At 42.8% G+C, this 25293-nt stretch overlaps 1 protein-coding gene across 7 annotated transcripts in view; it reads right to left on the bottom strand.

Moving 5' to 3' along the window:
• Positions 1 to 25293, bottom strand: part of ATXN7L1 (ataxin 7 like 1) — a 114504-nt gene that overhangs the window by 42455 nt on the left and 46756 nt on the right. The window contains exon 1 of one of the 7 annotated variants that reach the window (XM_068669792.1): positions 6584 to 6608. The exons of 5 other annotated variants lie outside the window; for them this stretch is intronic. The gene's annotated coding sequence lies outside the window, so the exon portion shown is untranslated. Of the gene's footprint in view, positions 1 to 5743; positions 5914 to 6583; positions 6609 to 25293 lie in introns of those variants that run through there. One more of the 7 variants, XM_068669789.1, reaches the window with a different exon arrangement.

Genomic DNA, 25293 nt, shown 5'->3' with positions numbered 1-25293 from the left:
CGGTTTCTAATTTAACTTGCATCATTTCTGACATCTAACAGTGCAAAATAAGAAACTCAGCCCTAAACTGCACATAAACAATGTAGATGTAAATCAGCTTAAGAAAATCCATGTGAAATGCACTTGGTATTCTACCTCTGAACGTGTCTTACCCATTTGTCACTGCAAGTAACTGTGTGCATTACAGAAGCCTTGCTGGGCATAAACCTGTACCTGGCCATAACACCAACCGTTTTTCCATCACTGCCCTGAATGGGAGAGACTGATACATGTCAAAGATGTTGTATTGCCTCTGCCACATATTAGTGTGGCAGGAGTGGCACAGGGGACAGATGCAGATGATTCCCATTACAGCTACCTACCGAGGTGCGTGTGTGATCTCTACAACATGACAAGGCTGTGACAGCACGGCCGTGCAAGGCAGCTTTCCCTCCTGCCACTTCCAGCGCCATCCAGTTCAGGTGGTTTCAACTTTCTGTGCATCTTCTCAGAAGCACACACATGGTTTGTTTTATAAAAACTTTTAGGACAAAGTGAGTACGTAGAAACTCTCCATCTGACGACAGGGGTTATTTTTTCTATGAGGCACTCTAATTACTTTACTGTAATTAATTGCACAAGTTCAGTAGGAAAAAAAAATCACTTCTCAGGCATAACTCAACTCAAAATAATTCCTGCAAGTTTCAGCACCAATGAGCTTGATTTGTAAACAAACAAACCAAGATCATTGCAAGTCCAACTTGTAAGCGAGTCCACATGAAGGAATCAGTTTTGCCTGAAGATATTTAACTATGAGAACAAACATGCACTAAACATCTTTCCAAGGTATCACGTTTAACATGTATCAGTTGGTTTTGATTTAAACCACCTGAGTCACTTGGAGCACAGGTAAAGCATTTTAGGATGATTATTTCCCATCGGGGCTGAGCTGGTGTCACGTCACTTCAGGTGGGAAGAATGAACAGCACAGCACAGCCTTTTGTCAGGGGACCGAGCAACCTCTGGCAGTCAAGAAATCATTACAAGGGGAGTAAGCTTGGGAGCTAACAGGAAGGAGAAAACAGTTTTAAGGGTAGGATTGCAAAGTGTACAGACGGTTATTTATAGAGTCAACACTCAATTATCCATGGTCAGATTATCTGTACCAGAGATGCAGAAACAAATGAGCTCCAGCTGGGCTCATTAGCCTACATGCAGCTCAGTGCAAATGTTCCTATACTTCTAGGGCTGGCGTGGGTCTGGAAATAATGCAACAACTTCTTTCCAGCATAAGGCCGAAGTCCTTTTTGATCTATACTGAGGCACTTTGGTTGTCTCCGTATGACATTTCCAAAGACAAGACCACCGGGGAAAAGGGCCAGCAGTCCAGCTGAAGGCACTGCCTTGCAGCATTAGCCCCGTGCCCCAGGTCCTGAGCTGTGTTAACTCAGGCCCCGCGTCAAGGCAGAGCTGGCTGCGTGCATTCCTGCCCTGCTGCGTCAGGGCTGTCCTCCGCCTGGACTCCGGGGAGCTCGCTGCCGACCAGAGCGGGATACTTGTGACAGCGCAGCAGCCAGCACCAGCCAGCATGGCAAACGCTAATAAAAACCCAAATACAGCTGGGATGGCCTCCGTGCTGAGGGGCTGAGCTGCGAGATCACTTGAGGTTATGATTTACAGCCAGGTCACTCAAGCCAGATACTTAAAGTAAGGGGAAACTTCAAATGTAAGCGTTTTCCTAACTGAAAGGAAAACAAAGCAACAGACAGTACCAGTCCAGGCAAAAGCGGTTTTCCTGGCCACAAAGCCAAAATTTCCCTGTAATTAGCAGTGAAATAAAAAGGTACACAGGGAAGGAAATGGAAAAAAAGAGCAACATTACTTCCTACCTGCCAATTGCTTCCTCTGAATCAAGCTATCTGTGCTCATGCTGCAGGGCTGAATCCTTTCTCCCATCTACCAGGAGACAGCAGACTCCAGAAGAGACTTTATGCTCTTTAGACCCTTCTGGAAGTTGTCTCTCCTCATCAAATCAATGCTGCTATAGCTGAAAGAAATCCTCCTATTTAGAGATAATACGAGATATTTCCAAGTCGGAGGAGTTTGGAATTCTTTTCTTTTTCAGCTCTGGGAGTAACTTGGCCGAAGAGGCAGACGGAGGACAACATGCAGGATGCTGCCATGAAAAATCTCAGCTATAATCAGCTGACTCCAGCTTGATTACAGAGGAGGAACTACACTCTGTATTTGGCAAATTGATCACAGAGCAAGGCTTTTCTAAAGCTTATTGCTGAGTCTGCAAATTGGTAGCTAGACACAGCAGTAGGTTTAACCAGCAATGGCTAACAAGTGAACCAAAATGAACCATGCCTGAGCAACTGACCTTATTTCTAAATACTGAAAGGAAAATATCTATTTACACTGCAGACAGCAACTTATAGCATGGAACTGCTTAAAGTAGTTTCAAAGGCTAGCAAAAACCAAAGTGTCAGGGTAGAGAACACAAGGTAGAGAAAGCAGCTATCTATTCCAGAAGAACATCACTGTAACACTTGAGGGAATCTGCAGGTGCTAAATCAACCACCTTTAAACCCCTCCTTTCCTTCTCCCTAGTCCTAAATGCCTTGAATTCTAGGCTTCTTAAAGTCTGAAAAAGAAATAATTCAAGAAAAAAAAAAGTTCAAAACCAAAGTTCACCTCAATACTACATATCAGAGACTTCTGGCAGTTCCAGTTGTTTTATCTGCTTAGATTACAAGCGCCTAACACCTAAAAGCTGATAGCACTGGAAGTTACAGAGGATTTATTGTCTTTGCTATTTTATCTTTGGACATTAAGTTTATTCTCATTATTAGGAATTAATATATTTTGGGTGGTATAACATTCAGCCAACAAAAACGGAAGAGGCATCTACTGCTGTACAGTATCTGCACATCTTGTGTATGTTTTTTTTGAGTACTTACTAATGCTGGAGCATCACAAGCACTAGAAGGGAGCAGACTCGATTACTGATAAACAACTGGGAGGCAAAAGACTTTGCCAAATGTTTGACGACTCATATCAGCAGAAGGTTTACAAGTTTTCGCCTCTTATTTACTGTAACAAGGTACAGGCCAACGCTCCCCTCCTCCCCCTCGCCAAATGCCACTGAACTAGGAAAGACCAGAAATGCAAAACACACGACCTGAAAGCACTGCGCTGAGTCTCAACTGTTGTAAGGTTTGAGGAAATACGCCCAAGGTATTTCCCCTTCACGTGGGCTTCTGCCACAGCAAATTTCAGCCTGCAGCTTCCAGGTAAACTGGCCGCGTATCTGTCAAGTACACACATGTGAGCGGTGCTTAAATAAACTTTCCGCTCCATTACTGCTCCCCCTGCCACAAGATATCAGCTCTAGCCAGGAACACGATTAGCAACAGGCTGTGAAACGCTTTCACAGAACTTCAGAGGTGACACTTACTGAAGGACGGTGAAATTTTATGGCCTGAGGGGGGCAAAGCATGGAGGCCAGCACTGGGCCTCGTGTGCGACTGCCGCAGTCGTACCGTGACCAGAGATGCGATTTCTGTATCTGCTCCACCGCCCTTTCAGAAGGTTCCTGGTTCACCTTTGCCTCCAACCTTGTATTAATACAGGGCTGCCTCGTGGTGTAGGATCAGAGAGGGGCAAATTATAATAAGGTCACCTCCAGTCCTTCAGCAATTGCTTCCTCGGGCAGGCTGTCCCAAGGCACAGGCTCGCAGACTCGCTGTGCTAAAAGGGAACCCACTTTCACAAGGTGCCTACATTCACCCTGTACCAGGGACTCTCCCTAATCATCTTACACCAATTCGCCGATCACAAATCTTACAAGCAATTCCTAACTCTCTTCCTGGTTACTTTAAAATTATTATATGAAATCACAGAACCATTCAGGTTGGAAAAGACCTCTAAGATCATCTAGTCCAACCTTTAACCTCGTACTGAAGTCCACCATTAAACCACGCTAAGTTCTACATCTACACATTTCTTGAAGACTTCCAGGGCTGGTGACTCAACCACTTCCCTGGACAGCCTGTTCCAAGAGCCACACAACTCTTTCAGTAAAGCAATTTCCCCTAATATCCAACCTAAACCTCCCCTGGTGCAACTTGAGGCCATTTCCCCTCATCTCATCAGTTGGTGCTTGGGAGAAGAGCCCGATCACCACCTCACTATAGCTTCTGTCAAGGTAATCGTACAGCAGGATGAGGTCTCCCCTGAGCCTCCTTTTCTCCAGGCTGAACAAGCCCAGCTCCCTCAGATGCTCCTCAAAGACTTGTTCTCCAAACCCCTTCACCAGCTTTGCTGCCCTTCTCTGGGGATGCTCCAGCACCTTAAAACTCCTTCTTGTAGCAAAGGGCAACAGACTGTGGTGAAATAGGCTACCTCTGTATGACTTCTGCTTTCCCCTTTAAAACTACCTGTCAAAATCTTTATGTGGCCACTTGTAAACAAATTACGCTATGCTGGCTTTGTATTTTAATTAACAATGGAGCGGTACTGGTCAGATACCTCAGAACATCCTTAGCACTATAGATAAAGCTCATTTAGCACCCACAAACTTCCACAGATTTACAGGTAACCCCTCCATCAGCTGACACAGGTTTCAGGTAAACAAGCAGGTTTTCTTCTGCCCCGGAAAATCCATAAAAGTTTTTTAGGGTCACTTAGTTATAACTGTTTAATAAGAACATAATGGTGATAAAGAATTTCTTTCTCTTCCCAAATTTTTAGTACAAATAGAGGAAAGCTGTGATTGCTGCATACAGAAAGTAACTGAGCTGTAATCCATACTACAGCACAGCAGAGGTGAAGTGGCAATGCCAGTGTTACAGCTGATGGTAAGCAGCCCTTAAAGCTTGCAGGCAATCCTTGTCTTTCCAATAACTCCAAACTGAAAGAAATCAGATATATTTAGAGAATAACTCAGTATCATGACAGTACTCTCTTTTAATTTAAATTTACGCAATTCAAGCCATACTGAAGCCTCCAAAAGCAAACGTTCGGTAGTTCCCTGGTTCTTTATTTAAGAAGCTCTATGGAATTTACATAAAGGAGTCCATTAAGAAGTTGACAGCTGCTAATTCGAGAGTCAGCAATTTCCCACTATAGTGGCAGACTGTGTTTAAACTGCTGTGGTACCACTGTCATGTTATTAATCAAGTAAGGAGAAAAAGGTAGGAATTATGTATTTCTGAAACACTACCTTGTACCAATACAGTCAGATGGAGCTTGCACTGTTTTTTTGGCACCCCACGGCACGTGAAATAGATGTGATGGTGCAAGCAAAGAAAGTACAAATACATGCTATGAAAAAGGGAGAAGTCGTGATAACTCCTCTGCATGTATGGGTCCAGCTGAAGCTTTTCTATGCTTTTTGAACCCTTCTGAAGGGACAGCGGTGCTGGCTGCAAGCGGCACCCAGCGCCTGCTCCCCAGCCAAAATCCCGGGCGCAATTCGTGGGTGTTTGTGCAAGCACAAAAATCGCAGGAGACATCAGTCCCCGAGACGGCAGGCAACGCGAGCGATCGATACTTGCACAACAGCACGCTGATACGGCTGGAAAGAATAAAAAAAAAAATCACACATAAAAAAAAACCACCACAGATAAGCGAAGGGGCAAAGTCCCGCGCTCTCCTGAGGCGCCTCCTCAGCGGGGCGCGAGGCGCCGGCCCCAGCGCGCTCCGTGCTCCCTCCCCAGCCCCGGGCACCCCCCGCTGCCCCCCGGGCACCCCCCGGTACCTGCCGCCGCCTCGCCGCCGCCTGCCCGAGCCCTCCAGCACCGGTTGTGGCCCGAGGCCTCGCCCGGCTCCCCCGCAGCGGGGCCGCGGCCGGCAGCGCTTCCTCCGGCCGAGCCCGCCGGGCCCCGGCCGCCATCCTGCCCCCGGGGCCGCCCTGCGCTGCGCTGCCCGCCGCGGGGCCGCGGGCTCCCCCTGGCGGGCCGGGGGGCGGGCTGCCGGGGCCGCTTTATTCGGTGTATTTTTTTTTTTTACTTGATTATTTATTTATTTATTTATTTTTTACCTCTGCGCCCTGATCAGGGAAAGGCCAAAAGGCGACAGGTTCGCCAAGCGGCCCAGGAGACGCCAGCTCTTCTGAGCAGTTGTCCAATTCCTGCCTCAAGTTGAGGAAAACCCGGAGGAACGCCCCGCCAGCTACCTCAACCCCTGGCCTCTCCAGCCAGGTTATGCGCTCACCTCGTCTCTGAGGCTGTAGCACTGGCTAAACTCCACAGAATAACACACAGTAATTAATTTGAATCACACATATACATAATCACAGATATAATTACGGCCGAGGTTTGAATATCTCCACAGATGGAGACTCCAACCCTTCCCTCTCTGGGCAAACTGTTCCAGTGCTCTGTCACCCTCCCGGCACAGAAATTACCACAATTAACGCATATTCTTCAAAATACTAAAAGATTACACTTCTGAGGTCTTATTATCTTTGATTTTTACACAGTCACATCCAAGAGGACATGGGATGAGGGCCCTGCTGCAGGGCACTGCTGCATGAGCACTGCATTGCCCCCAAGCCCCCTCCTGTCCCCACGATCAGCCAGCCCTGCACAGCCCCTACCAGAAATTAAGGGCTCTGTGAACAAGCTGGGCTTGCCACAGCAGAGCTCCACATGCCACAGCACCTTCTGAGCAAGCCCACATGCAGGTGACCACTGCTGGGAATGCTAGGTTGCCCATTATCCGGAAAATACTTCCTTAGGTGTAAGTTTTCCCATTTATTCAGTAAGGGGGAAGAGCACAGCCCACAGGTACAGCCCGTCAGCAGAAGCTGCTCCACCTGCAGCAGAGCAGTTGTCAGACTGTACAGAAAGCCAAAAACATCCATTTGCAGCAGCCTAGCACGGGACCCCAGTTGAATGTAAATTTATTCTCACAGCAGGGACCAACATAAAATACTCTGACACATGCAAGCCCACATCATGAGGCACTTAACAAATATCTCAGGATTTAACTTGCATATATTTGCACACATGCATGGAGCCCTGGTCCCCAGGAAATTAAGCTCAAAGCTGTTCCCTGGGGCACTGCGCTCCCCGGCTGCTCACCCTCCCTGCCTTCTGTGGGGATCCCAGGGGGCAGGCGAGGAAACGGCCCCAATTTATCCGAGTCTCTTTCTTAATCACAGAATCCTCTGCCTGAGGCCCTGGAAGGAGAGAGAAAGCGGTTGGGGAGTGTGAAAATACAGAAGCAGCACTCTCAGAGATTAGTCACGGTAAGTAAGCTCTTCAGGGGGCACTTCGGGTCCTCCTGGCAGCAGTTTCCATAGGGCAGAAGACAGAACTGGATTCAAGACATCCTGACCCACTGGACTCGAAATGGAGACCAGGCAGACCAGTAATGGAGCCAACAGATCTTTGAAGGTACAGAACCTGTTTTTTTTAATTATTATTGTAATTACTTTTTTTTCCCATTTAATTTCAATGCGGGGCTTGAAATAAAAAGAAACAAACACAAAACAGAATCACAGAATCACAGAATTTCTAGGTTGGAAGAGACCTCAAGATCATTGAGTCCAACCTCTGACCTAACAAAACAAAACCCAAAAACCAAAACCAAAAAATATATTGTATATTTGGGGTATGAATCTACCTAACCAAAATAATACTAAATGCTTCTGGGATTTCTGAGTGGGGAAGCATTAACCCTGTAGGTACACTTTCCTCACAGAAGAGGTAATCACAGAAGCAAAGGAATAATGAAACAAAATAGTATTAAAAAAAAAAAAAGAGAAAATAATCAAGTAATAAGTACAGAAGTAGTAGGTAATATTGATGTGTAAATAAATAAAACAAATAGTTAAGTAAAAATGCTTACAGACATGCTGATAAAAAGCTGACAAATTAAAAGCTTAAGGGAAATTCGGATTGTGTCGCATACGGTTTAGTGGGGACTGTTAGTGTTAGGTCAGAGGTTGGACTCGATGATCTTGAGGTCTCTTCCAACCTAGAAATTCTGTGATTCTGTGATTTATGGCTAGAATGCTACAGACACTGCTAATGCCCATTTGCATATCTCAGGCTGATGCTTGCAGGGCAGCTGGCAGAGCACCCTGTAGTGGGTAATCCTGGGGAGCCACAGGACAGCACGGCAAGTGAGTGGCAATTGCTGCCTCACGTCCACGTGTGGCAAAGTTTCCCTTCCAGTCCTTGAATGGCATGCAAGTCCCAGCATGGTTCTGAATATTTAAATTATAGCAGAGGGTAACATTAAGGAAGGGTTAACTTCAGTGTAAAAAAAAAAACAATACACTATTTTGGGGGGGATGTGGGTTGGAGGGGCACACAGTAACCATGCAAACAGCCTAGCAAGTATAATTTTACAACGATGCTTTCAACTCTCTGAAAAATAAAATTCTACTATTTGAAAAGCAAGGCTAATATTAGCTTTTGATTAAGGTACATCCAGGAGGTTGTCAATTTTCCATATCTTAATATTAGGTGTCTCAAGTGATCCATCAATAGATTGCCTGAGCCAGTGTTTCAGGAAGCCATAACCAGTGCTTTCGTTTTCAATCTAAAAAGGGGAATTCATCAACAATATCAAAACTCTTATTTAAATTTAAGAGGTCTTCTTCAGTAGAGATGAAGACCACAAACATTTTCCTTATAGATTAACTTCCAGTAAATAGCTTGAGAAAATGCTCTACTAACAGAGACAGCTCGTGCTAATGACAGACAAGTTGTGCACTCAATCATATGCAGCAAGCATTGCAAGTAATTGCTTTCTACCTCTGCAATTCTGATATGGAAGTTTTAACTACACAACCCAGAATCTTAAAAAAAAAAAAAAAAAAAAAAAAAAAAAAAGGTTGAAAACAAAACAAGCCAAGGGTGAGAAATACAGTATCATTGTGGATAATACAGAAAATAATGTTATTTATTTATTTTTTAATAAAGGATCACTCTGTTTGTTCGTTGCAGAGGCTTTAACTAGGTTAAGAAATATGGAGCAGCTCAAAGTGATTCCTTTGTAGCCTGCTTTTTTGAGTCTGTAAATGTGGCTCAGGTAATAGTACTACTACATAAAAATATTAAGGAGACTGCCTATTTACCAATGCATAAAATCAGCCATTAACACGCCTGATGTCAGCAAGAAGATGTTATCAGGGCGTTTTTAAGACTAATTTGAAAAGAAAACATCTCACCTCTGCAGCTAGCTTTGGACAGATGGAGCTGGGCTTGTCCCAACTAAGAAAGGACAACATGCCAGCATCACTTTGGAGAAACTTCTTTGGTGCTGTGCAACAAAATAATATTCCTAGGGAATTTTCAAGAGGAGGCCTCAAATCTAAGAAGTGCTTTTCTGATGGACACCGTTGCTGTCGGAGAGCTTTCACATTTTAAGCTATTTGACCCTGGGGACATTTCTTAGCACCCAGTACGTGGAGACTGGCGACTCTGCAACGTGTTCAGTGACTAAAACTTTAAGATGCAGAAACAAGAGTCCAATCTGTTGGGAGTATACGTGTTTCTTGCTAAAGCCGCGTGGGCCTAAAATAGGGACAAAATTAATTTTGTTTCCTCGTAGTGCTAGGTAGGTCAACACGCAGGCTTTTTTCCCACCTAGAAACAAGGCTACAGCTTCAGCAGTTCAGCACTGGCAAAAACAACAGAGCAGACTTCAGGCAAAAAAAATTAACCCAGCACAGAAATGAAATACCAGCTCATATATTTGAGCAGCAGCCACACTGTTTCAGGTTTTTCTGTAATTGTATATTAATCTCACTCTGAGCCCCAAATCAGTTTCCTAGTGTTTCAGTGCCATGGATATCTCAGCACCAGTGGACAGAAGAGGATTTTTAGAGCAGTGCAGGTCAGAACATTTGGGAAAGCCAAAATTCTACTGCTTTTGTCTGCAGAGATCATCTCAGAAGAATCCCTCAAGCTCCAGCTGATCATTTCTGCAGACTGCTGGTAAAAGTTACTGGCAGGTGTCTTATCTAAACAATATTTAGCAGCAAACAGATTTCTATGAATTCCCAGTACCCCGACTCGACAACTCCAGTAGATCAAGTGTCTGATCTATTTTCAGAAATACACTCTACGAAGCTATGTCTGCAGCCTATAAAACACTCCTGCTACTCTCGAAGCATCACAGATCTTCATAAACAAATCAAACAACTATTATTGTACGGAGGAAAAGTACAAATCCTTGACTAACAAGTGGTGCTTGACAGACATTCAAGTTACACTTATGTTCTCCTGCACATCAGACTGATGCAGTCCCAAATTTTCAGAGCTGCTCCTCCAGAAAGGCCATGGCATTCTGCCTTCGTGTTTAACCTCCTGGAAACAAGAAGACTGGAAGGTGAGGAACACAGCTTTAACTGAGGCATACATTAGTCCTGAACAGTTCATTCCTAAAACCCATAAATTATTCTATTATTTTGGGGAAACCCTAGGAGGCCTGAGATACACCCACTTCCATTTTTTCTGTCTGCACATCTGAAATTTGTCTGTTTTTCAGGCAGGGAATAGTAATTTCTGTCCCTTCACTTGATTCCAGTCAGTCCTTGCAAGATGTTTGCCCCATCCTGCCTGATGAGAGATATATGACAAGTACAGGTCTCTTCCTTTTCAATCTGTATCCAGGCCAAGAAGCTGTTGCCCATTTGGATGTCAATAGACATTCAAGTGACATTTTAAAAACAGCTCTGAGTACCTTACCAGCATAGGAAAAGACAACCCACTATCTGCTTTCTTAGGAAAAACGTCAGCTTTTCAGAAAGTTCGTATTCAATGGGTTCCTCTTTCTTGGCCATGATCCCCAGGGGATCCTTAGACATAAGTTTCTCTCATTAAAAATAAAGTATTGTAACAACAAAAATAAACTATTAAACTATTTAATAACTGTAACTATTAACTATTAATAAACTATTAAACTAGTAAGCTACTTATAAAAATAAACTATTAAACTATTTATTTTTGGAGTTGAACACAATTCTCTTGGTGTAAAACTTCTAACTCAAATTGTCTAAGCAAGCTGAAATTCCAAGAGGTGTCTGTCTTCCCAGAACGTAGCTACAGCTAATTGTAAGCAATCATATAAAAAACAGACCTTGTTCTCAATTACTTATAGAAGATGATCTGAACACTTGGGCACCTCCCCAGTGCCACGGAGCTCAGCAGTACCACTCTGGGTGCAGCATCGGGCTTACATGCATCTAGGGAAAAGGATGAAACTAACCCTAAGAGGAATAAACATTCCTTCTCTAATATTTAGACCTGCAATTCTTAGAGCAAGCTCAGGAAGACAACAGGGCCTTCATTACTTCTCCTGTACAACCTTTTCCACTGCTCTAGGACTCCAAAAGCTTCTGAGTATTTTTAGAGAGTATTTAGATGCAAAGGATTCATGTTAAATGATATGTGAAGATTTAATGCACAAGTAAAAATCACAAAAATTATACTTCTAATAGCAGCAATGCTGCTGTATATTATAGAGTTTTAAGCTTATTGCTGTAGTCCTTGTATGCACCTTGCTTCCTTAAGGGGTTAGATGGCAAAGGTCTCCAATATTAACTACTTAGAGCAAACAAGATCATATTTGTTGCTTGATCTGTGCAATGCTATAAAAATCTTCACGAGTGCCCCAAACTTGTATTTCTTAGCCTTAGCTTCAGACTCCTCATTTCCAATTAATATTGATATCTCTTACTGACTTAATTAAAAGGTTTTGGTTCAGTCAGTCTCCTAGTAGTGCATTAGAATCAGTGACTTAAATTTAAATGATATTCACACAATTATTTTAATATAATGTGGATATATGTATTTTGACAGTATTGCAAAAACATACTCTAAGTTGCATAGAAGTTGCTTGAAATTGTCAAACCAGTATTTACTTGCTTGTGGACACGAACTTCAATATATACTTTGGGAAAATAGTCCAGAGAGAATTTATCTAAACATACGGACGTATACTTGTACCTTTTGTACATAAAAAGTACACTCAGAAAATATGTTTTAAAGGTCACCTGCATACATAAGAGGAATATAGGCATTATTCCTACATTTGCTTATTCACTAATTACACATTAATTTTCTCCATTATTTGTTCTGAGACCACATGTACCACCCTCAGATTTCCAGATTCTCTCCCTCCCCCCAAATTCTAAGATTAAAAAAGAGTGAAAATGTTTCAAACATACCAAGTTTCTTACTTCTTTAGTTCTGATCTCCAGTCTGAGAAAACCATAACATCAGTGCGTTCTCACTAAATACACGTGCTCAGATAACGTACAATAAAAGCCGTTCTGAGGTAAATTCACAAAGTTTTTGCAGAAACTTGTGCTCAATCTGCTGCCTCTTCCCTGCTGAACGCTGTGCTGAGGAAGCCAATGTTCTGGATACGCAGCCCAGCAGGCCCCACCACGTTTTGTTTTCATTTAATTCTCATTTTCTACACTGCATATGGAATTTTAGTTATGTTGTCAGAGTTTCTGTGTTTTTTGATAATATGAGCAGGCTCACTCCATACATTAAAACTTTCTCCCTACCACATCCCCTTTTAGGGTTCTGAATTCCTGTTGGAGACGAGCATGCCTTTTTGGGGGAAAAAAATAACACACTGCCACTAAATCTTAAGATATATCATCAGTCTGTGGATACCAACTAGCAGGAAAAACACTCAAATCTGAACAGGCATAGCCCAGAAAACATCACTTTTAGGTTAATTCAAACAGCAGATCTTTCATCTTCAAGGTCAGATGCCCTTTCCAAAAGATACGCTTTTAAGATTGTAGTTTAGATAAGACAGGCTGAGCCGATTTAATAATTAATTGCTGCTGCTGTTCCCCCTGAACCATGTACTCTCCCAGCTTTTTCTTTCCACCGCCCCTGGTATTCACCTGCTGCCCTGCCATGCAAGCTTAGCTTGCTCAGCCAGTTGAAAGCTACCAAAACAAAGGGGGGAAAAGTGTGAAACCACAAAAAAACAACAGCCCAAACCTACCCAAATCAAAGCATAGAGCTTTCTTATAGTATTTATAGCCTCACTAAAGGGTGTGAAGAGCCACAGAAGCGGGTGAGGAAGGTGATGATGTGAGCGGGGCAGGATGGGCGCGATGAGAGGAGCAGGTCGGGCTCCTCAGCAGCAGTGTGCCACTGGGGCAATTCACACCCCCATCGGGTGCCCAGCAAGCAGCAACCTGGCCAGTGACAGCCAGCGGTGCTGTAAAAGGGACACCGATGTCACCAGCAGAGAAAGCATCCTGGAGAGATGACGAGGTTTTCAAGTTTTGTTGCTGCTGAAGCAGGTTCCTCTCACAACCGAGCCTCAAACCAGTATTTTCCTCTTCCAATCTATGAAGAGTTACCAGGGCTGGACAGTTTATTCCCACAAAGCATCACTGAGCACTGCCCTGTTTGTAAGGATGTCATTTTGGAAAACAACAGCTAACACTCTGGCCCCGGCCACCCCATAGGTTGTGCCACGCAGCTCCTGGCTGCAGCTAACCGCGGTAAGGAGGACGTGGCACACGCGGCAAGGACGGGCAACTCCTCACACTAATATTTTGAGAAACCAAACGGGTCTGGAAAGAACTGGATACAAAAGGAGAAAAGTTCTTTATTCGTTATCTATATACACCACCAAGAACCTGCCTTCTTCACTTGTGAGACCAGAACGAGAGCTGTGGAGCTTACTTAACGTGGCAGACCTGCTTCATCAGTGACCTGGTGCACCTAGGAAAAGCCAAAGTCATGCAACAGGGATCTGCTACAGCACTTCCACACTCAGGGCACATTGCTAGACTCGTGACACAACACTATCGTAATATTACTACCTTGCCTGAGCGACTCATCGATTTCATTACAAAAAATCTAAGCCCTGCTGCTGAAAATTCTCCAGAACCTGAACTTGAACAACGACGACACATTCTGCATTTTTAATTTGCCCCCAAGTTTTCAAACTAGAAATATATTGCTGCACCATCTTATCTCCTAGCTAACTGAAAGCCATATTTTGAGTTCAACACTGCTCAGAAAATTTCACTACGTTAAAACGAAGTTCTACATTATAACAGTTTCACTCCATTAACATCAGGAAGTCAGCGAGCAATAAACAAAACAGAGGTTGCCTGTTAAAATAAAAACTGGTATGAAAGACAGTGTAACACTCCTAGGCATAAAAACATCACTGTCCGTTTGCACCACAAGAATATTGGTTATTGTATTTCTTGCAACCACACACGAGTATTCCATGCATTAAGGAAAGACAAATCACTAAAGCAACAGAAATCAGGAAGCCTTTCAATAGGTTCAAAATAATAGATGGAGTACATCCAAAGATACCAAAGCGAACTGATACAGTACCAGCAGAACTTTTCTGTAGATGGATAATCCACATTAATTAAAGCACTGCTAGATATCACTGCAGCTAAGCTGTTAGTTTAGATTAATACTAAGACAAAACATTTTCATGTAACAATGTGGGTTACATTTTAAAAACTGTTTAGTCATTTTTGCCCTCAGTACAACCTAATGTTTCTAGGAATGCAAGTTATTTTTATTAGGCAGCCAGCTGCAGACATTGCTGGAAGTTAACAGCGTTAAGTTCCAAAAAAATGAGGAAAATTACAATTCTGCACATGCCTTCAAAAGTTTCCCTAAGACATGAAGGGAATCTGTGTTTGAACAGCAAAAGTCAAGCAATTTTGAAGCTCAATTAAAGGAAATAATGATTTATTTGCAAGGTATCTTTTGATTCAATGTAAAGCTGTTTGTGCTTCAGTGTCTGAGATTTGGTCCATACTTACAAGAAAGTATTGCTGCAATGATGTATTACAACATAATCTTAAAAAAAATAACTCTGAGCAACTGCCTACATCTCTACATCCATGCTGCAGGATAGCCAGGTTATAAAATTTTACTTTTACAGAGAAATCAACAGAAAAAAAGGTATTTTAAGCCACAGCACAGTTCCATATTAAATACTTAATGCAACTGTCATCAAATTAAACAAGTTATTAATTACTACAAGTTCACCCAGCAACACTTCCTATGTGTATTTCTAGATGATGAAATTAAACTTTTGCTCTTAATAAAAAGTACAGGTTAGTTTTTGTAAATAGGCACACTTTATTTTTTAAGCCACCAAAATAGGCAATGTTTCAAAACTTCCAGAATTATTCCTGCTTTAGGTGACCTGAAGCAGATTCACACACGCAGTGCAGTTGCTGAGGGTGTGCTAGCAGGACACCCAGCACCACGTGGACCACGCTTTACCCCTGAGCATAAAGGAGCCGTGTTGGCCCAGCGTTGTGGCCGCTCAACTCAATCAAATTTTAAAAAAACTTGCACGGATATTCTCGGCAGAAACCTTTCAGACTCTGAACCCCCTCCCCACTTCTCCCAAACCAAACCGGTACACCTGCAGGGTGCCTCACAGGAGCCAGCTGTAGGGATTTCCAAAACGTAAGGTGGCCGTGCTGTATCCGCGGTCCCCCTCCATCCTGGCAGGGTCTGTATCGGGGATGGGCATATTTAAGGAAAAGCAGACCTGCCCCCAACTGACAGGTAGCTGGAATGTTTTAAAGACCAGCTGGTGCTGTGAAGCCGAAATCAAGCTTTAAAGCAAAGTTTGGGATAAAAAGGAGAATGGCAAAGCTTAACCAGTAAAGCCAGCGTGGGTCAATGCTGCTGCTGCCTCATCCAGCGTAAACGTCTCATGGGAAACGCACTAAGAAAAAGAACCCTGGCTGAAAGAGAAAAAATAAAAGGAAAAGATAAAGAGGAGGGCCAGGCAGGGTGAGATCCTGCCTTGAGAAGCCCAGCACGGTCTGCAACACAAACACCGGGGAGCGAGCAGCTTCCTCTGCGAGTGAAGCAAGGCTCCGAGCCCTTCCTGTGTCACAACTCCTGCGCTTCCTTCGCGCGCCCACTGCCGCAGCGACGCGCACAGCCTGCACCGGCACCGCGCTGGGGCTGCGGCCACTGCCCAGGAGATGCAAGGCACCCAGGGGAGACACCCAGCTCCCGGCTGTCTGGACTGCCCGCTGAAATTACCTGTGATGGAACAGCTGATAACTTATAACGAGCTTAAGTTTTTTTTAAGGAAAGGCTGTGCAGCCACATAAGAATGAAAAGTTGCTGCTCTAAAATTCACAAAAAAATGAAAGATAAAGGAAATACTATTTTGCATCTCACGTAACTCCAAAAGTCCACTTTACAAAACTGAGTTCAGCAAAGCTTTCTGTATTGATTCCCTTCACGGGCATAAAATGCCCAGGTCAGACATTCAGGTAGCTGAGTATGGCAGAGACACAAAAAATTTTCAGGTGATTACATTAACTGAATCTAAAAGGAGGCTGTAATACATTTTCAAAAGTATTTTCTCATAAATGAAAAGAAAAACTACTACAAAGATAGCGGTGAACTCCTCAAAACCATGCTTGGGTCAGCTGGAGTGCAGTAAAGTTCGCATTTGCTGAAGCTAAGAGAGGAATTTTGCGAAGTAAAGGTGTGACGTGATGAAGCAGCAAGATGACAGCTTTGTTAGGTGATAAACAGGTAAAGTGTCACCTGTTTTACTTGCTTTTCAATTGATAATTGTGCAACTCTGACTGCAGAGATTAGCTGCTGTAAGCATATTCTTGTGACATTAAACAAAACTTTCAAATAGATTCTAACGCTTCTTCAGCATTAAAGAACGTTGCATTGTTTTCATTTTTGTGCTTTACATATTTTTTGAAAAAACAAAGTCAATCTAATCCTATTCTAAATATAAAACTTAAAAACCAAAAACAAGACATAAGGCAATTCTACTAAACTGACATTGAACCAAGGGTCGGTTTAAAAATGAAAATCTGTATTTTTTTAAATCAGAATTACATATAGAACAAAAACCCAGGAACCGAGCAGAAATAAAAATAAGGCAGCATACATTACTCAGTGAGTAATTAATGGTTAAAACAAAGTCTTGCATTCAGCAAGATGAATTGTTAATGTTCAGCAGAAAATATTTGTTTCTATAGCTCTCTTATGAAACCATTATAATTTACACTCAAATATCTGTTTTCTGAACTTTCCTTTATCTCACTGATACCATCTAGCTAAAATTGCCACACACATCCATATCTGTGAGTTAAAAAAAAAGAAAACACAACCACAACAAAAAATATGTTGTCTGCTTAAACTTTGCTTCTGGTGCACATGCTGGCAACACCTCCATAATTTCTTCATATAACTGCATCACATGATAAGCAACTGGAAATAAAACTGACCTAGCACACGCACTACCGAGTAACTTGAATCCCTCGCTGCGGGTGAGGGTGAAGCAGCAGAGCCTGGAGCCAACCTCGCCAGGTTTCACTGACACTGACCTCAGAAATGCATGGGAGGAAGGGATTTCACCTTCTCCTGCTCACGCTTCCAAAATCCGCTTTCACCTTCTGAATTTTCATCATAGGAAGAGCAAAGGAGCCACTCACAGGATGAAGTTGACCAGGCATCCTTAAGCTAGGGCGCAGGCACCGGGTCGGCTCAGTTCCCCCACGCCTGCTGGCAGCAGTGTGCTCTGAGGGCTCAGAGAGATGACGGGAGGCAGGAGAGCACGTGGATAAAGCTGGCACACCGTGTCCTGGAGGAAAGACCTGAGAGTGCGCACAGGCAGGATCTTCACTTGGCTCGTGCTAATTGGAAGTTAACAGCTTTTGGGAATTTCTCTTTCCAAGATTTCTGTAACTGGGAGACACCAAAACCAGCAATGTCTGTGGGGTGCTGCAGCCTAGCGCTCACGCAGTTCTTTCTTGGGTTTGTGAAGATAATGTTGGGTACAAGCGAAGCTGTGAACACAACATGGGCTGGATGCAAAAACATCCCGAGTGGATTCTCTTCCTAGTTCCCTAAAACAAAACAACACAAAACAGAGCAAAAAGCTCTGTTCCTTGCCTCAGCATTTCTGCTGACCTTTTCGGTCTCGTCCCTTTCCAATTGCAAAGTCAGGCTCGTTCTGGCCCGACTGACTCCCAGCACGCCAGGTAAGGCTTGTGGAGCAGTAGAAGAAAACCCAAAGCATTGCAGATCTTCCCAAGACTGACAAATAGACACGGGTGAGGTTCTCGTGACTTTCAGGACTCCATGCAAGGACATGTGAACAGCACCCCTGGGGCTGTGCGTTATGTTCTTGGGTATGTCCTTCCGCTACTCTGGGGGGAAAACACTATTTTATTTATTTATTTTTTATTTATTTTTCTTCCCCGTTCTACCTCAGCAAGAAAAACACCTGATCTTGACAGAGCAAGAGTTACAGGACAGCAGGGCTATTAGCACATCGTGCACTTGAGAATATTCACCCCGGTGCACACACAGCCATAGATCTCTGCACCCAGCAGTGGCACAGACCGCACCGCGAGGGAACGCTGAGCCTTTATCAGCCAACCAAACCCTGATAACTGCTGGCTGAGCATCCTCACCGCCCTCAACATCACTTTATATGCAGGACACGTCAGTAGCTATCACTGATCCAATACGGACAGGAGCTGATACCACTATGGATTTTTTTTCCCCTCAAATATCCATTTACAATTCTCTGACTGGCTTTATTTTTCTTACAGACCAGCAATTTTGGGTTGGTTCAGAGAGTGCTTTGCTTTTAAAATTCTGACTGATCAAAATATTTCCAACTTTTTATTATTATTATTTTTATTAAAAGGCCATTTAAATGGCTCTAAACATCAGGAAGGTGATGAACCCCAGTTAGAGGACTGCTTCCCTGATGAAAGCACTCCCCTTTCTGCCATAATGGATTTGAACCCAAATATTTCACCCTGCGGAAGAGGACAAACTATTGCCAAGGGGGCTCAGATATTTGTTCTCCCTTCCTCCTGCTGAAATTATTTCACTTTTTATAAACACATTTCCTGAACCATACGCTGGATCTTATTTGTCAAAGCTAGTGAAGGGCTCTTCCTTGCTCTGTTCAACAGCTACATGGTAGCTTTATTCAAAATAAAAACTTTGATAGGACAGAAGAAATCAGAGTGGTCCTGAACTTGTGCCTTCCCACACAGGGGGACTCGGTCCCTCAGGCAGCAGGTAATTCAGAGCCTCCCTCGTTTCCTTCCATTTCTTTTCCATATGAAACACTCAATCAGAGAAACAGGCAAAGGCTCTCAAGCACGGTGGTTAGGGCACTCCCTGGGAGATGAGATAAATCCCGCTCCCATCAGCATTTCATTCCCCAGATGAGAACGCAGTCTGGCTGAGTGATCGCAAACTCCCACCGACACTAGGTGGCCTGCTTAAGATGCTCTTGATTCCAGTCCCCCCAGATTAGGGAAGAATAGGGTAAATCGGGTGTCCCACATCGCACATAACTGTTCTGATCTCCAAACTACTGGGTAAGGGAACAGAAATCATTTTGAAAAGGTTGTCCTTTATTTCCTCTGTTTTTACTTCAGTCTCCTACAAGAGATTTCAACTCAGGCCAAGTGGAACACTCTGCCTCTCTCAGCATGACATTTATTTTGTTATGAAAATGAGAGAAAAATTAGTTATACTCTTTTAGTCTTTTTAACACAAAAAACCTGTGTGTTTTCTTCTTTGGCAAGCTGGAGAAAAAAAACAACTTATTTTTTCTCAAATGTGTCTACCCATTAAGTGGCAATAAATTACTCCCTAGTATTTATTCCAGATTTTTTTTTTTCCAGAAGGTTTTGTTTTATGGAATAAAACAAAGGACTGAGATCCCATCTCCAGCTGAAGGACGGGCAAGCCGGCTGCAGAGCAGGTTGGCAGAGCCAGGCCGTCTGCAGTCACCCAGGAGCTCTCCAGAACCTGCGGACGCGGTTTTTGAGTTATTAACCCACAAGCAAAGCCTCTCGCTGAAAACCACCTTGTAGCTGAAGATCAGAAAGTACCATCAACGCTTGGCAGGGCACAAATAAGCCGACAGCAGCAGGTCTGAAACATGTTCAGGTCAGAATGGTAGAAACTATAAGGAACCAAATTAGCACACGTACAGATAAGTATGATATACTGGGGAAAAGTCAATGGAGTTTGTTAAGAGTTATGAGTCACAAACGTACTGGAAGGCATAAATGAAAGCGTGGATAGGAGAAATCCAATTAACACGGACTATTTAAGCTTATAAGTTAAAGGAAACCATGTATTTGCGTTTCCTAGAGGAAAGGTAGCTGTCGGGGGAGAGGAAGGAGCATTCAACCCCTCCACCCGAAGGCTAGGTAACTACCTACAAGGCAAAGAGGTGAAAACAATCAGTTTTCTAGGCAAGAATTTCACCAGTGGCATGCAACATGGGGCTGTATTAAGGCCGGACCTATCCAACATATCCAGAGAAGAAGGTGGTTAGCCAGCAAACAAGATCTTTGGTATTTAATTACTCAGAGAACTAAAGATGAAAATCAGCAGATTGCAGAAAGACCTAATGTTGCTGAACGGAGTAATAAACTAGTAAATGAGATTCAATGTAGAGAAATGTAAAGTGAAAGAATATGGAAGAAAAAAACAATCTTTATATACAAAATGACGGTCTCTGAATTATTAGTACAGAATAATGAGGTACTGGTCTTGTAATAGAAATTAATCTCAATGATCTGTGGTGGTCAAATGTTATGCAAGGAACGCAGCACGACACCACTGCTTCCCTTTCAAAATTGGTTTAAAAGAGCTGGGTAAGGTACAAAAACACACAGTGAGGACAGGGATGGTCTCTATAGGAGTGACAATTAAACAGATGCAGACTTGTCAAACTAGAAAAGCGATGACAGAGGAGGGTTACGCTACACACTCATTATGAAGGTGGACAGGAAATGAGTGTTCGCTGTCGGACAACAAGTTCAAAACAAAAAAAGGGAGGTACTTCACACAGTGGACTGCCAAGTGTTGAGAATCCTTTCCACAGGACCCTAAGCTGTTAAGTCTCCATTATGTTCAAAAAGCAATGGGTCAACAAAATTGTTTGGCAGCGCAGTGACAGACACCGGTCTTTGCTAAGTTCAATTCTTTTTTACAGAATTTCCCTCCTCATCTTACTGTGTTTCCATCTCCCAGGAAGGTATGCTGCACGCCAGGTTGCTGAATGAAAGGCTATCCTGTTCTTCGGTGATTCAGACCCAAACTATCTGCACTGATACAAAACTGTAGGATTTCAACTTCTACAGAACTATTTTCGGTCGAGTACAAACTCTTCTATTACAGCTAGTTCCTGCACCAAGGCTGCGATGGCTTCACACACGTTTTTAGTTAATGGACAGCAAAAAAACCCTCACAACCCTGCTACTGAAAACATGCTGTTCTGCACCGTGCTGTTCTCTGCAGCAGTGTCTGGGTCTGACTATGCCTTTCCTGCCCATGTGAAAATGCTGAAAAGCTTTGCTGCTCAATTCAGCATTCCCTCTGAATGCATCTGGCGTTAGACAGCAATGAAAAGGTTTACTTACGCTGCAAACTAATCCTTTGTCGTCCTAGCCAAGTTCGAAAGCACCATTTTTACTGATAGTCATCTACCTAGAGTCACAGAACGAGAAACACTTGTCTCCAGACTCATCTGGACATCCCCGGGTAGTCCTGCCAGGGTGAGAAAGCTGGAAGTACACGCGAGGATGCGCTGGACCGCACGCTTCGTGCAACCCGATCAGCAAACACAAACTAAATCTATCCGAGCAAGTATAATCTACATAAACCTTTTCTGTATTGTTGGCCAATTCCTGGCCCGTGTTTCAGCTTGCACAGATGTATTCCTGCTTCAGTATTTTGAGGTAAAAGCTGCACCAAAAAATGAGACTCCTCCCTGCCAATCCTTCTCCCAGCAAACTGGATTTTAAAACAAAGCAATTTTTCAGTCAATCTCAAGCCTAAAACACGATTAAAAAAAATAATAATTTTCTAGTTATGTAATTAGCAAACCGCAACACCAATAATAGACACATGGAAAGAATAACCCTACACAGCACACGATTTATTCCCAGGGAATAAAATGGAAGCAGGAGTATAAAATAATGATAGATTAGCACTAGCGTTAGACGTATTTCTCATATGCAAGGCTTGATATTTTATGGAAGTATGGTATTAGTTATACTTCACTAGATGCAGAGCAGATGCTAAGCATGATAAAAGATTATTTTCTCGGATACCAGAAGTCTGTCCAAAAAAAAAGGGGGGAAAAATCTGTTATTTCCCAGAACACCAGTCAAGGGAAACGTTTCTGGTTAACAGCAACACTAGTCTCACAAGCATAAATAGCTAACGAGGCAGATTTCCTAAATTTTATTTAGGCATCTTAACAATAGGTAGCTCTTGGTGCAGGAAGCTAATTTGAGCATTAAAAATCGACTCCAAATCAAACTACACACCTAGTGAGGTGAACAAGTTGCCCCTCATCATTCACCTAATGTATTTCAAACAGTTCTCTCATTGTGTCTCGTAGAATTTAATTAATTACTCTATCTAGATGAATTTAACAATTTTATTTTAAAACCAGAATCTTACTGTGTTTCTAACCTATCTGTAGTGATAAAGTGTATTTTAGAAGAAGGTCTAATTCAATATTTTTAGATTTTAATATGACAATTATTACATTAACACCACTAGTTAAATAGAATAGCATTAAGCTATTAAGATAATTACATGAATCACTACAGGATTGTGAAATGGGAAACACACAGAAGAGCTTCAGCTATAGTTGAAATGATGAGAATTTTAAGTACAGTATTTTATGCATGGAAACAAAATGTTTTGAATAGATTTGGCACTAGTCAGGTACCAAGACGCTGTATACTACTAGTACACAGTGAAACGAACAGAACATTTAGATTTTAAACATGCAGCTGTGATAAACATGTTTGCACACTGGAGGGAAATAAAAATCATGTTGAAATAAAGAAGAAGAAATACTTTAAAAATTCAGAAGAATTTATCTGGGATAAATATTATTACTGAGCATTGTGGAGAAAGTATCTGAAGTAGATTTGCAAGCCTTGTACTAGCTGGTTTATCAATAGCTGACATTTTCCTCTACTAAAAAATAGAGCATTTTGTAAAATACAGAATAAATTCATTTATTCATGAAAGGCATTTAGCATAACTACTTCCAACTTAAAAAACAAACAAAAACAACAAAAGCTCTCGAACCTCAGCTCCATACTTATTTCAATTGCTCTCTGTTGCACCTCTCTGCAAAAGGACAGGGTCTATCCTATAGCCCTCCGGCATGCCAAAGGACTTTGGTCTTCCACGCTGCACCCCAGGCGGCCTGTAGGTGTTAGAAGAGGCCATGGAAGTGGCAGCAGAAAGTGGAATTTCGGACCATCAGAAGTGGTATTTCTGGATAAGTAAGAGACTGATGTTCCTGCTTGCCTTCTGTTCACCACAGCAGCCTGATCGGGGCAGATGTGTGGGCTGGAGCTGGCCTCCAGGTGCTCCGGCCTCCTCCAGCCCTGGCTCTCCAGCACTGATCTTCAACCCCTCCTGCCCCCCACCTCACCCAGCTTGTGGCACAGGAGGTGGTCGGCTGCTAGAGAGGGCACTGCCCCAAAACTGCTGCTGTTTCCTTTGGGAAGAAGCAATGGACAAAAGAATCAGTGTTTTGAGGCAGCTTTCTGGTACAGCTTTGAGTAGATGAAGAGCAAGAAGTCGCTAAATCTATGCTTTGCGAGAAATTGCTAAAGATAACATACTATAAATGCATAGAAGAGTTAGAAAATTAACTATACCTAAAATGTTTAGGCAACTGTGAGAAGTCATTGTCGATGGGCAGGCCCATACGCAGGAATGACTTCAACAGGACTGAGATGGGACTTATAGCATTGGGTAGTGACTAATCCCAACGTTAATTACCTTCTGTGAGACACACTGAGTACAACGCATCTGAACGTAGTACTACCAAAAAACAACCACACCCAAAAACCCCACCACATTTTTCTTGCCTGATCACAAGCAGGATACATAAAGAGATAACAGAGGGAAGAGAGCTGCTCTTGGAACTTCTGTACTTTTGAATACAGCAAAGAAGCAAGGATTTCAGATCTGGGCCTGTGGCAAAGTTGGATTCCACATCAACTGTACCTTCTGGACAGTACATCACAACTTGATATAAAAAAGGATTTGTTCTTGCTTATCTTTTACTCAGCAAAACGCTTCCAAGCAGAGAATTATAAAGCTTGTAAAACACCAACCCTGCATTCTTTCTCTAAGATGGGAGACATCTACTTAATTCAGCCCAGGGAAGGCATGCTATGGAGAGCTCTAGCACAAACAGTCCCATTTCTAATTTTGTCAGGTTTTTACAGGTTATGATGTTAAGTTTTCACCGCACCTCTTCCCTCTGCCTCACTACCACAGCCCCAGCCCTCCAGCAGTGAGGCAGTTGGAAGGAAGAGGCCCTATACTCAGCCCTGTAAATTATAGTATGTAGGAGATTAAACTTAAGCCTAATGCTACAGTCAACCTTCAACAGCTGAGCTCTATAAATGGACACTCCTTAAAAGAAATCCTTATTGGTTACTATTTAAAACTACGTCTCTATTAAAATCTCGACTGAAAGAAATTACAAGCGATACACATCTCCCATCAATGCCATGACAACACCACCCGCTTCGAGTATGCACGGTATCATTTAGCACAATTTGCTTGCAGGTTAAAAAAACATGTAAGGGCTCACTAAACAAATATTACCAATGAATACGCTATGCGAAAGAGAATTGCTATTGTTATAAATTAGCTTAGGTGTAAACTAGAACAATACACTTCCAGGGCACTGAAAAGCCCAGCTCTGTCAGTCTGCTTCCTCTGTAGACTTAAAGATCAGCACTGCAAAATTACAGCACAATCAAGGCACTGTAAAGGCAAAACAGAGAAAGTTAGGGAAAAGATGACTGATCGATGTTTTAGCCTCAGATTTTTCAATTTCATACACAGGTAAGGGGCGGAGGGGAAAAATTACTATGCTAAATAACAACTGTATACATGCTGCTCACTGCTGAGTGTCTTCTGCTGAATAAATCCTGCTCCCCAGAGTGCAGTCCCTTGAGAGTTCAACCCTGCCAAAACGTTCCTGCTATCTCATTCAAAGAATCTTTTGAATGAAGGAATTGTCAATTATTGATGCATTGACCGAGGGCAAATTTTTGAAGCATCTAAGTTTTCCATGGGCAGTTGTGAGCTTCCCACTTATGCTACTCATTGACCCTATCTCTCTCTACATTGTATCTATATATCTATTTGTATATAGATATATATCAGAAACAGAGTTCAGACGGATTTATAGATATCCATATATCTATGGGCTGTTTTAGGCTCTGTCACTGGTCAT

The sequence above is a fragment of the Anas acuta genome, chromosome 1 (genome assembly GCF_963932015.1).
Source record: "Anas acuta chromosome 1, bAnaAcu1.1, whole genome shotgun sequence".
Lineage (NCBI taxonomy): Eukaryota > Metazoa > Chordata > Aves > Anseriformes > Anatidae > Anas > Anas acuta.
The sequence above is the reverse complement of the archived record's forward strand: the minus strand, read 5'-3'. Positions and strand labels throughout refer to the sequence as shown.